Genomic DNA, 13,792 nt, shown 5'->3' on the forward strand with positions numbered 1-13,792 from the left:
CAGTTTCCACTGAAAGAAAAGTGGTAGACATTGCTTAGTCCCTTGGAAGTGAAGCAACAAAAGAATGTGCTGTTAATCAACCCCGAACAGTGCAACTGATTGTTAATCAATTTCCTTTTAACCCTGAGGAGACGACAAACTTTTGGGAAAATGCCCAATACCCCCAATCGAAGCCCGAAATCCCAGAGACACACTTATACTATACTAAGGTCCTATTACCCCTCGAACTTATTTTATAAATAATTTTTTACCTCTTTTCAGCCTACGTGACACTATCAACCAGATAGCTTGAAAAAATTGTCAACACGCGCTGGGCCCAGAAGATAGTGCCACGTAGGCCGAAAAGGGGTAGAAAATTATTTATAAAATAAGTTCGGGGGGGGGGGGGTAATAGGACCTTAGTATAGTATAAGTGTGTCTCTGAGATTTCAGGCATAGGTTGGGGGTACTTATGCATTTTCCCCAAACTTTTTGTGTTTCCTTTACCCCTCAGAATGTGAAGCCTGGTAGTTATATCAAAAACTAGTGAGATTGCGTGAAGGAAGAGAGAGCAAGAGAGATTTTTGTATGACTGATAATTAATTATCATGCACTATATTGATTTGTATAAAAAAGTATTGTATTCATTGATACAAATCAATTGTATTAATGAATACAATTTATATCCCTATACGATTTGTATCAATGAATACCACTTTGATTTGTACAACTGTATTTGTTACCATATGTTTCCTTGAATCATAGACAAGCATCTGTATAATTATATTGAAAAATCTCATTTGTATTTTGCATCACTGAAAAAGTTACGTATAATTGACAATTACCATTTGTAATTGTATCAACAATTGTTTCCATTTGTATTTGTATTACACACAGAGAGAGAGAGAGGAGGTGAGGAAGAGAGGGAATAGAGAGGGGAAAGGCGAGCGAGAGAAGGCAAAAGGAGGGAGAGAGACAAGTGAGAGTCCGGTGAGAGGCGAGGGATAGAAGAGAGAGAAATTTACTATATAACACTAATTGTAGCTACAAATTGTAGTTCTTTTAAATTATTGTTATATATAGTAAATACATATCACATGTTTGCCTAATTATGTAATTTTTCCCTCTTTGAATCACAAGATTTATGATAATTGTTTCACACTGCAATAAAAATTGGCAAAAAACAACAGAAAAATCTCTTGAACTTTTTGATGTATTTGTATTAGAATTCGACACTTCACATCTCAACAATCTTAGCAGTTAGCAGAGAAGTAGAAACATAACATCTTCAGTTGGCTTCAGGTCATCATATCACGTTGTTACAAAATATTCTAGCAGGAGCAAAGAAAACAATCATTTTGACAATTTCTCCCCCTTCAAATATCCTCAAGTTTAGTCCATATTACACAAGAAAGCACGGTTAAGCAAGGGAATGGTGATACAATAACGTACTTGCTCGAGTGCTTGTGCAGCACGAGGCAACAACACAGAGGTTAGCGACTAAACATGCTGCAATCTAGATATCGCGAGGCAAGCTCTATATGATCAGGCGGTATATTCCAGTTTTTTTCCTTCTATAAAACAACAATCTCAGCAGAAACAACAATCTCAGCAGACGGAGTACAAAATATCTTGAATTGGGTCAGCTTGTCATGATATTATTACAAAGACATAATACATAGATAGACACCTTAACTTGGACTCTGTTGACAACTCAACACTCCAACTTTGAGGGTGCAAATCTAGACAATTCAACTTGTTTCCACGGTGTGAGTTGAACACTCCAACTTACAAAATGATCATCTAGACACCTCCAAAATTTATGTGTTGTTGGATGTCCACGAGAGTCGAGACACAGTGGGAACGAGTTGAGGTGTCTAGATATGTGTTAAATTAGGTCTTAGGCCTAACTCATACCCCAAAAGCTAGCTCAAAGGGAGGAGGATTGCTCAAGCCTTATAAGGAGTCCACCCATCTCATTAACCACCGATGTGGAACTTTTGTCATTCTTTAACAATATGCATTCTCAATGTTGGAGTGTTTGGTTGCCAATTGAGGCCAAGTTAAGGTGTGTTTTATGCCTAATAGAAAAGATTCCAGAAAGACGGAGAAATAAGTCACTTTGTCAATTTTTCTATAATCAGATCCTCAAGTTTAGTCATTCCCAAAACCATCCTATATCAAAGAGTTTGGTAAAGCGTGGGCATTGTGATACAATGTTCAGACTCTAGTCACTCAAGTGTTCGTATAGTTGACACATCTAGAAACGAGGCAACAACACAAAACTTAACATGACAAAAATAAAACATGCTGCAACCCAGATATCGCAAGGTAACTCTCGTTCTATAGGATCAAGCCGCTATAGATTTTTTTACCCAACAGGCCATCTTTATTCCTTATACAATGATTCATCATCTACAGTTACTTAGAAAGTGCCGAAAAAGATACCTTTATATTCTGTAAGAGTTAGTGTTTCAATTAATTTTGAAATAAATTCGTTAAAAGTTTTGAAATAACAAAATACATGAATGTGAGTTGTAACATTCATTTTGTTTTAATTCTACGTTATATGATTTTTTGAAAGAGGCTTTTTAATTCTACGTTATGGTTTATTTTTGGAAGATAAGTTTTTCTTTTTTAATTCATGAACCTATAATAAATACAATTTAATTAAAGTCTTTTTTCTTCCAAAACCTTGTCCTATAAATTGAGTTTCTTTTGGCCGAAAAGATAAGCACTCAAAAAAACTACTTTCCCTTGAAAAACACTTGTCAGATATTAATCAAAAGGTAAAATCACCAATTCAAGAATAGAAGAGCAACATTCTTGAATGCTACTTGTTTTGTGGCTTAGTTGAATCCCAAAGATAGAGTTGTTATTTATTCTTCCGATTGCTCGTGGGAGAGACTCCAACTATCTTCAAGAAACATATTAACGTGCTTCTAAGCCAAGCAAGTTTTGTTTTGGATTCCTTATATTTTTATCATTCTTGTTCAGTTGTTCTAACAATTTGAAGATAGTTGTCTCTATGACAAACAATGTTCCATCTTTGCCTAATCCTAATTTTGAAATATTTGATGGCAGACTTTCCTAGATGGCGTGGAAAGATGGAATTCTTTTTAAAATGATTAAAGTTGGCATATGTTCTTGAGAAACCTTGTCTTGACGCTCCTGGTTCTAAGGTAGCAACGGACGAGGCTACTCTGATTAAAGAACAAATTGCCAAATGGCAAGATGATGATTACTTATGCAAGAATTATATTCTTGGAGGAATGTCCAATAAATATTATGATCAATAATATATTAAGTGCAGATTTGTTAAGCAGATTTGGGATACTCTTACAACTATCCATTTAGCAGAAGAGGCGAGTTCAAAGAAATTTCTTATTTCAAATTATATGGAGTTCAAATGGTTGATGACAAGTCAATCACTGAACAAGTACAAGAAATTTCAATTTATAGCTAATAAAATTGCTATATCTGGAATTGCTCTTGATGAAAACTTTCATGTTGGTGTTATTGTTTCAAAACTTACTCCATCTTGGAAGGAGTACAAAAGCAAACTCTTGCACAAGAAGGAAGACTTGACTCTTGAACAATTATTGCAGCACTTGCAAATTGAACAAGAGACACGATATCGCGACAATAATATCTTGAAGGAGCCCATCATGAAAGCTCATCTTGTTGAAGAAAAATCGATCAAGAAGGAGCCTGCCAATAATAAATTTTTGAAGGCAAAGAAGAGTAAAATTTTTAAGCGTAGTAATTTCAATTCTAAGTCGAATGAATGTTATCATGTCATAAAATTGGTCACTATGCACGTGATTGTAAAATTCTTAAAGCTGAAAAGAAGAAAGAAAAGGCAAATAACAATACAAAAAATGAACTAGTGACAATGGTCACAAAAGCATTTGTAGCGGGAGATCAAGTGGAATGGTGGATAGACACTAGTGCAACTCGTCATATATCAGGTAATCGAAATTCTTGCACGACTTATGAATTAGTGGGGGCGTTAAAGTTTTGCATATAGGAAACTCATCCTCTGCTAAGGTTGTGGGAAAAGGAATTGTTGAACTGAAATTCACTTCCGGAAAGATGGTCAAATTGATAGACGTATTGCATGTTCCTGTTATTCGAAAGAACTTGGTGTCAGGTACACTTCTTTCGAAGCATGGTTTTAAAATGATTTTTGAGGCAGATAAATTTATTTTGTCTAAACAAGGCATGTTTGTTGGAAAAGGTTATGCTACAAATGGCATGTTCAAACTCAATATTGAAAATGAAAATATTTCTGCTTATGTTGTGGAGTCTTTAGATTTATGGCATGAACTTCATGGTCATATGAATTTTAGATCCATTCAACTTATGGTGAAAAAATGGATTAATTAAAGACTGTGAAAAGAATCATGTCGCTAAGTGTATTACTTGTAGTAAATGTAAAATAGCAAAGAAACCTTTTAAGTCTGTTGAAAGGATATCCACACTTTTGGAGTTAATCCACATTGATATTTGTGAGATAGATTGTTTATCACGTCATGGAAAGAGATATTTTATCACTTTCATTGACGATTACTCAAGGTGTATATACATATGAATTTTCATTAAAAACAAAAGATGAGGCATTTGAGACTTTTAAAACATATAAAGCAGAAGTTGAAAATAAATTGAGTTTGAAGATTAAATCAATTAGATCTGATAGAGGTGGAGAACATTTAAAATCAGATTTTATTGATTTTTGTGAAAAAGAAGGCATTGAGAAACACTTGACTAGGGGTGTGCACTATTAGGATTAAATCGAATAACCAAACCAAATCAAACCGAATTTTTATTTGGATTGGTTTTTTGGTTTTTCGGATTGATTTTGGATTAATAAATTACTTTGTTTGGTTTTTTGGTTTGGTTTCGGATTTTAAAAAAATAAAAACCGAAAAAAACTAAATTTATCTCTCTCTCTCTCTCTCTCTCTATATATATATATATATATATATACATATATAGTTGACTTTTGTCCCTTTTTGGTTATTGTATANTATATATATATAATGTTTAGGCTTAGAATTAAGTTGGAGTTAACCACTTTTGTCCCTTTTTGGTTATTGTCTTTCATGATGATTACGTTTATATTTTATGTTTGAATTACATCTATAATAGGTATACTTATAAGTATTGTGTTCTAAGTTTTACTTATGATTTATATTAGAAAGTATATTTAAGGGATTAAATATTATTACTTTGGTTATATATGTTATTAATTATTGACATAACCGAATAACCAAACCGAAAAAATCCGAATGGAATAGAGGAAAACCAAACCAAACCAAATTTATTTTGGATCGGATTGGGTTACACTTTTACAAAACCAAAAATCCAAACCGAATAGTGTAAAACCAAACCGAAAAACCGAATGCACACCCCTACAATTGACTATGTCTTATACACCACAACAAAATGGTGTAGCAGAAAGAAAAAATAAAACTTTCATTGAAATGGTTGACTTTATGCTTTATGGATCTGGTATCACTGAAAATTCGTGAACTGAAGCCTTATTTCCTGCATGTCATATTTTGAGTCGAATTCCTTCCAAGAAACATGATTCATCTCCATATGAACTTTGGAAGAATCGAAAGCCAAATATAAATTATTTTAAAGAATGGGGTTGTTTGACTCATGTTAAATTACCAGATCAACATTTGACTAAGATTGGCTATAGAGGAGTAGATTGTGTATTTATTGGTTATTCACAAACTAGTAAGGCTTATAGATTTTTGAATCTTGAGACCCCAAGCCCTCACACAATTATTGAATCGTTGCATGCTAACTTTTTTAAGCATATATTTCCTAAGAAAAAAGGAATCTTTGGAACAAGATACAAGTTCTTCTATATCTCCTCTTAAAAGAAAAATAGTTGAGCCTTTGAAAGAAAGTCAACCAAGACGTAGTGCAAGATCAGCCAAACCAAGAGACTATAGACCTAATTTTCAAGTCTATTTAGTTGAAAATGATCTTGAAAGTTATGCTGAAGCAATGTCTTCACATGATGCTCCTTTCTGGCGTGAAGCTAATGATGATGAAATGCACTCTATTATGTCAAATAATACATGGATTTTATCAGACCTCACTCCTGGATGTAAGTCTATTGGTTGTAGATGGATCTTTAGAAAGAAATCGAAATTTGATGGTACCTTAGATAAGTACAAAGTTCGTTTGGTAGCAAAAGGTTTTACTCAATTGAAAGATATTGATTATTTTGATACATTTGCACCTGTAGCTCGAATGACTTCTATTCAACTTTTGATTGCTTTAGCCGCAATTCATAGTCTGGTAATTCATCAAATGGATGTAAAGACTGCATTTATGAATGGAGATCTAGATGAAGAAGTTTACATAAAACAACCAGAAGGATTTGTCGTTCGTGGTCAAGAACACAAAGTTTGCAAGCTTCTTAAATCTCTTTATGGGTTAAAACAAGCTCCAAAACAATGGAATGAAAAATTTAGAAGAGTAATGATTTCTAATGGCTACTCAATCAATGGTGGTGATATTTGCATATTTAGCAAATTTCAAGAAAAATATGGTGTTATAATATGTCTTTATGTAGATGATATGTTGATCTTTGGAATTGATATTGAAAGTGTCAAAGAAACAAAATATTTTCTAGCTTTTTAATTTGAAATGAAAGATCTTGGAGAAGCTGATGTAATTTTGGGCATTAAAATCATGAGATTAACGAATGGTTTGACTCTTACTCAATCAAGTATATTTAGAAAGTTCTAAAAAGGTTTGGTCACTTTGACGATAAACTTGCTCCTACACCATTTGATCCTAGCATCTAACTAATGCGGAACTCTGGTGATGTTCTTGATCAGCTGACATATTCTCAGATTGTTGGGAGTCTTATGTATGACATGCATTCTACTAGGCCGGATATTGGTTACGCAGTAGGAACTTTGAGCAAATTTACTAGTAATCCTGAAATTGAACATTGGAATGCCTTAATTGGTGTTTTAAGATACCTGAAGGGTACGATTAATGTTGGCCTACATTATTCTACATTTCCAGCTGTTCTTGAAGGCAATAGCGATGCTACTTGGAATTCTGATCTGAATGATTCTAAATCTATTACTGCTTGGATTTTTACTTTGGCTGAAGCAGTGATCTCTTGGAAATCAAAAAAGCAGACATGTATTACTCACTCAACCATGGAGTCAGAATTTATAGTTATGTCTTCTGCCGGAGAAGAAGCTGATTAGTTACGATCTATGTTGATAGATATTCCTTTGTGGAGTAAGCCATTGCCATCTTTAACTATCTATTGTGATAATCAAGTTGCTATATTTTGGGCTTCAAGTGATTGCTACAATGGCAAGTCGAGACAAGTTTGTCTCAAACACAATCATGTGAGGAGATTATTGAAGGAAGGCGTGATATCGCTTCAATATGTGAAGTCTAGATTTAATTTAGCGGATCCTTTGTCTAAAGGGTTAAGCAAAAAGTTAGTGGTGGAAACTTGTAATGGGATGCGAATAAAGCCTGTTGTAAATTAATTGTACTTTATGGTAACCCTACCTAATAATGTAATCTTGGGTTCAAAGGGAAAAACAAGTAAAGTTACAATTGTGAAGTGCGCACATCAATAAAATTCCCATTTTCAAATAAAATGAAATAAGTAGATGTGCATGATTGAGATTCTTTTCTCTTAATAAATTTATGTCACGCCCCGAGCCTACACCCTGGGCAGGACTGGCACTCGAGAACCATTGCTGGCCCTAAACGAACCCATGGCCTGGCTTACTTAACTCAGTGGAAGACTCTAAGCATGATTACAATGATCAAAAGAACTTTCTCAAATAACTTAATAATATAACTTAAAATGTTAAAAGAATTAAACATTCAACTTGGCCAAATTGGCAACCCAAGTCTTAATATAAGATGAAATGAGAAGACTAAAGAACTAATAATTGACTATCTATGAAGACTCTAAATAACTAAGATGGATGTTGGGAGAATCCCCACAACATCCTAATGAACTAAACTAGAAAGCAAATAAAGGAGTCCTCCGAATGCAAAGAGGCTCACCACAGACTCTAAGTGCTCAAGCTGGATCAACGAGGCGCTGGATGCTGATCCTGGTTACCTGCGTCTGCATCATAAGAAGATGCAGGCTAACAGGCATCAGTACATTGAATGTACGAGTATGCAAGTTGGAATGCTAAACAATACATAGGCTTGAAAATATTCTGAAAGAAACACTTACCTTGGCTCTTCTAAACTCATGAACAACTTAACTCAAATAAAGCAATGAACACATGCAATATATGAAAAGCTTTATAAACAGTAAAAGAAGCTTAGTTCATTAAAGGAATGCAGTAACAAACTCAACTTTACACATATAATAAAATAATATAGTTTCTGTGGGAGTTTCTCTAACCGACAACCACCACTATGAGCCTAAGTGGTGATACAACGTCTTTTGACACACTGCCAGAACGGTCCTATACTTTGCCGTCATATAGAACCTACTTAACTTAGTGGATCCACTAGCTTAACTTATGTGATCATCTAAAAAGTATGACTCATTAATACCCATGATGGCTACATAATTTATGGACACTTGAGATAATATGATCTCGCATCCCCATATCGGTGCTCAATACTACTCCCAAAAATATACGTAGTTCATATGTTTAAAACATAACTCTTTCTTTAGTTTGAGATAATTACTCAAAGCTTAGCCAAAAGGCTCTCTTGGAATCGATGTTCCCTTTTCTTGCTCAAATGTGAAAACATTTATAAATTTCTTTGGGAATACTTAGTTCCCTTATAGCTTTTTGAGAAATGAACTCAACTTTTTACTCTTTGATTAACTTGAAAACTGGAGTTATAAAATGAATTTAAAACATTGTTAAAGACTGTTGAAAACTTTAAGAAACTTTGCTTTGACTTACTTCTTAACTTCTATACTTGACTCTGAACTTCTTTGACTTTGATCTTAACTTTCCTTGAATTGGATTATGGATTCAGGGTTCATGATCTCATGTGTATGGATGATTTCATGATGTTTAGATGTACCTTAGAGTGTTAGAATCAACTAGGAAACATAGGTACATCACTTAGAAACTAGTACGAAAGATAGGGGAAGAATGGGGTGAACTGGCATCCTTGACGCTCTGAGAAGCGTGGGGCGCCAGGCCCCAAACTTCAAAGGGAAAGTTGGGGTGCGCTGGCTGGTGCGGCACCCCAAGGGGTAAACGTCAGAGATTCTTTTGGGGCGCGCTAGCTGGCGAGACGCCCCACCCTTTTCCCCAGAAAAATCCAACTTTTCTCCTTCGTTTTTTATCTCTAAACCCTCTAAACTTCCATAGTTCTTTCCCCAAACACTTAAGATCATTAGTACCCTCAATACCCAATATATTTAACTCGAAAAACAACCTGGAAACACGAATCAAATCAACACTAGGCATTCAACAATCAACCAACAAGAATTCAACAATGTTCTTCAAGAACTTCACTTTCTTAACATTCAAACAACTCCAATTTTGCTGAATTGAAACAAGTTTGGCGTGTGGGTGAACTAACCCAACACTATGTGATCTCGCATACCTTGTAGGGATCATCCCGACGAATTCCACTCGGAAAGCTTGAACGTTCTTGGTGATTTCTTAATTTCTCTCCTCTTTTCCCTTCTTTCTTCTCCTTTTCAAGTTCTAGCGTAAATTATAATTTTCTAAACTGAATAAAGTCTTGTTTTACCCCAAATAAAATCCTGAAAACAAAATAGGCAAATTAGGTAAGGAAAAGACTAAATCGCCATTCTAAAATCCGGGTTAGACATTTCCTTATTCCAACAGCCCAACTTCCAAAGGAAATAACTCACTCATATGAACTCGGAATCGCGCAAACTTAGCAGAGTTGGAAATATCATTCCAAGAGATTTCCAACCATATCTGGAACTACACATAAATCATCATGAGCTAGGAGTTATGGTCATTTGAAGTTGACCAAAAACTCACTTTAACTTACTTAAAATTTTCCAAAAATGACTATTTCCATATTTTAAACTTCTTTCTAGTTTTTTCTAGTTGTGAGATGTTACAATATCTCCCCCTTGGGAACATTCGTCCTCGAATGAGATTTACTCTTTATATCAAGTTCAAACATCCCAAAAGCAATTTCAAGCAAGGAACATGCTCACTCAATTTTAGATAGTACTAAGAAGAAAATTAGTACATTGGTCTGCATTTTCTCCGGTTTCAAAGAGATGTGGATATCTCTTCTTCATATCCTCCTCAGCTTCCTAAGTAGCTTCTTCAACAAATTGGTTCCTCCAAAGGACTTTGACTGATGCAACCTCTTTTGTTCTTAACTTGAGAACTTGGCGATCTAGAATCTGGACTAGAATCTCCTCATAAGATAAGTTATCCTTGATCTCAATATTTTTAGTTGGTATGATCAATGAAGGATCGCCCATGCACTTCTTCAACATAGAGATGTGAAACACCGGATGAACTGCTGCTAGCTTTTGTGGTAGCTCCAACTCATAAGCTACATTGCCCATCCTTTTGGATATTCGATAAGGTCCGATATACCGGGGACTAAGCTTCCCCTTCTTACCAAACCTCATAAGACCCTTCATGGGTGAAACTTTTAGATACACCCAATCATCTACTTCAAACTCCAACACTCTTCTCCTAATATCAGTGTAGGATTTCTGACGACTCTATGCCGTTTTCAACCTCTCTTGAATCACTTTAACCTTCTCCATAGCCTGATACACTAAATCTGGTCCTATCAACCCTGCTTCACCAACTTCAAACCATCCGATAGGAGATCTGCATCTTCTCCCATAAAGGGCTTCATATGGAGCCATTTGGATGCTAGAGTAGTAACTGTTGTTGTAAGCAAAATCAATTAAAGGTAGGTGATCATCCCAATTTCCTTTGAAATCAATCACACATGCCCTCAACATATCTTCTAATGTCTGAATGGTACGATCTGCTTGCCCATCTGTCTGAGGATGAAAGGCAGTACTCAAGTTCACCTTTGAACCCAAGCCTTTCTGGAATGACTTCCAAAACTGTGCAGTAAATTGCGTACCTCTGTTTGAAATAATAGAGACCGAAACTCCATGAAGTCTTACCACTTCCTGAATATATATCTTAGCATAATCTTCTGCTGAATGGGTAATCTTTCCGGGCAAAAAGTGGGCTGATTTTGTCATTCTGTCGACAATCACCCAAATAGAATCATGTTGTATGCAAGACCTTGGAAAACGTTTGATGAAATCCATATTGATCATCTCCCACTTCCATTCAGGAAGTTCTATATTCTGAGCCAAACCACCGGCCTTTAGTGCTCTACTTTCACTTGTTGGCAATATGGACACTTAGCAACAAACTCTGTAATGCCCTTCTTCATACCATTCCACTAAAACACTTCTCTCAAATCGCGATACATCTTTGTGGAACCCAGATGAATGGAATATTTGGAGCTATGAGCTTCCTCCATGATCCTCTCTTGGAGTCCATCCACCATCGGTACGCACAATCTACCTTGATAGCTCAACACACCATCTCTCCTTTGTTCAAAAGCTAATACTCTTTGCTTATGAACATTTGCCTTTAAGTCTAGCAAAATGGGATCTTGGTCTTGCTTTTCTTTCACTTATGACACTAGTGATGATTCAGCCCCATTCGTCACCACTATTCCTCTTTCTGTGGAATCCATAAGTCGAATTCCCAAGCGTGTAAGCCTATGCATATCTTTTGCTAACTCTCTTTTTTCTTCCTCGACATGGGCGGTATTACCCATAGACAACTTGTTCAAGGCATCAGCAACAACATTAGCCTTACCTGGGTGATAAAGAATACTCATGTCATAATCCTTGAGTAACTCTAACCACCTCCTTTGTCTGAGATTTAGCTCTCTTTGAGTGAACACATATTGAAGGCTTTTGTGATCAGTGAATATATCAACATGAACACCATACAAATAATGACGCCACATCTTCAAAGCGAATACTACAGCAGCCAACTCTAAGTCATGGGCTGGGTAGTTCTTCTTATGAACTTTCAATTGTCTGGAGGCATAAGCTATAACTTTGCCAATCTGCCTTACGACACAACCTAAACCAACTCTAGATGCATCACAATACACCACAAAACCTTGAGTACCTTCTGCTAAGGTCAAAACTGGGCAGTAGTCAACCACTTCTTCAATTCCTGAAAGTTTTTCTCACAAGCTTTAGACCATTGGAATTTCACCATCTTTTGAGTCAACTTGGTCAAATGAGACGAAATAGACGAGAACCCCTTTACAAACCTTCTATAATAGCCAGCTAAACCTAAGAAACTCCTAATATCGGTTGGAGATGTGGGTCTAGGCCAATTCTGCACTGTCTCAATTTTCTGAGTATCCATTCTAATTCCATCACCGCAAACTATGTGGCCTAAGAACGCCACAGACTCAAGCCAAAACTCACACTTAGAGAACTTGGCATACAACTCCTTATCTTTCAAAGTCTGAAGAACTATTCTGAGATGACTAGCATGATCTTCTTCATTCCTTGAATAGATTAGTATGTCATCAATAAAGACGATAATAAACATATCTAAATAAGGTTTGAAAACTATATTCATAAGGTCCATGAACGCTGCAGGTGCATTAGTTAAACCGAACGACATGACCAGAAACTCATAATGACCATAATGGGTCCTGAATGCTGTCTTTGGAATGTCATATTCCTTTACTTTCAACTGATGGTAACCTGATCTGAGGTATATCTTAGAAAAACAAGAAGCACCTTGAAGTTGATCGAAAAGATCATCAATTCTTGGAAGAGGATACTTGTTCTTGATGGTAACCTTATTCAATTGGCGGTAATCTATACACATCCTAAGGGAACCATCTTTTTTTCTCACAAACAAGACCGGAGCGCCCCAAGGTGAGACACTTGGTCGAATGAAACCCTTATCTAGGAGATCCTTCAACTGTTCTTTCAATTCTTTTAACTCTGCTGGTGCCATTCTATATGGCGGAATAGAGATAAGACGAATATCTGGAATGATGTCTATGCCGAAGTCTATTTCTCGCTCAGGAGGGACTCCGGGTAGATTATCAGGAAAGACTTCTAGAAACTCTCTTACTATGGAACTAACTGAATGAGAGGTATCTCAACACTAGAGTCATTAACTCGCACTAAGTGATAGATACAACCCTTCGAAACTAACTTTCTCTCCTTAAGGTACGAAATAAAACGACCCTTAGGCACTGCTGAACTATTACTCCACTCTATGACTGGCTCATTAGGAATTTGAAACTTGACAACTCGAGTCCTACAATCAATGGAGGCATAACAAGCATGAAGCCAGTCCTTACCCAAAATGACATCCAAATCTACCATGTCTAGATCAATGAAATCAGCCATGGTGTCTCTGTGATTGATGGAAATGACACAATCACGATAAACTCGCTCAGCTAGAATGGACTCCCCAACAGGTGTAGAAACACAAAAGGGTTCACAAAGTTTCTCAAGAAGAACATCAAACTTATTTGCAACATAAGGGGTTACAAAAGATAAACTTGCTCCTGGGTCTAGCAAAGCATAAACATCAAAATTAAAGACTTTGATCATACCAGTAACAACTTCTGGAGAGTTCTCTTGCTTTTGACGACTGGTGATTGCATAAAGAAGGTTTGTTCCTCCGCCAGTACCGGAAGTAGCTCCCCTAGGTGCAGCCCTGTCTAGTGGGGCAACCGATGAAGATTGGGCTTTACTGCCCTGATTGCCGCTACCTTGCCTGTTCTTAGGGCACTC

Source organism: Solanum stenotomum, chromosome 10, assembly GCF_019186545.1.
Source record: "Solanum stenotomum isolate F172 chromosome 10, ASM1918654v1, whole genome shotgun sequence".
Lineage (NCBI taxonomy): Eukaryota > Viridiplantae > Streptophyta > Magnoliopsida > Solanales > Solanaceae > Solanum > Solanum stenotomum.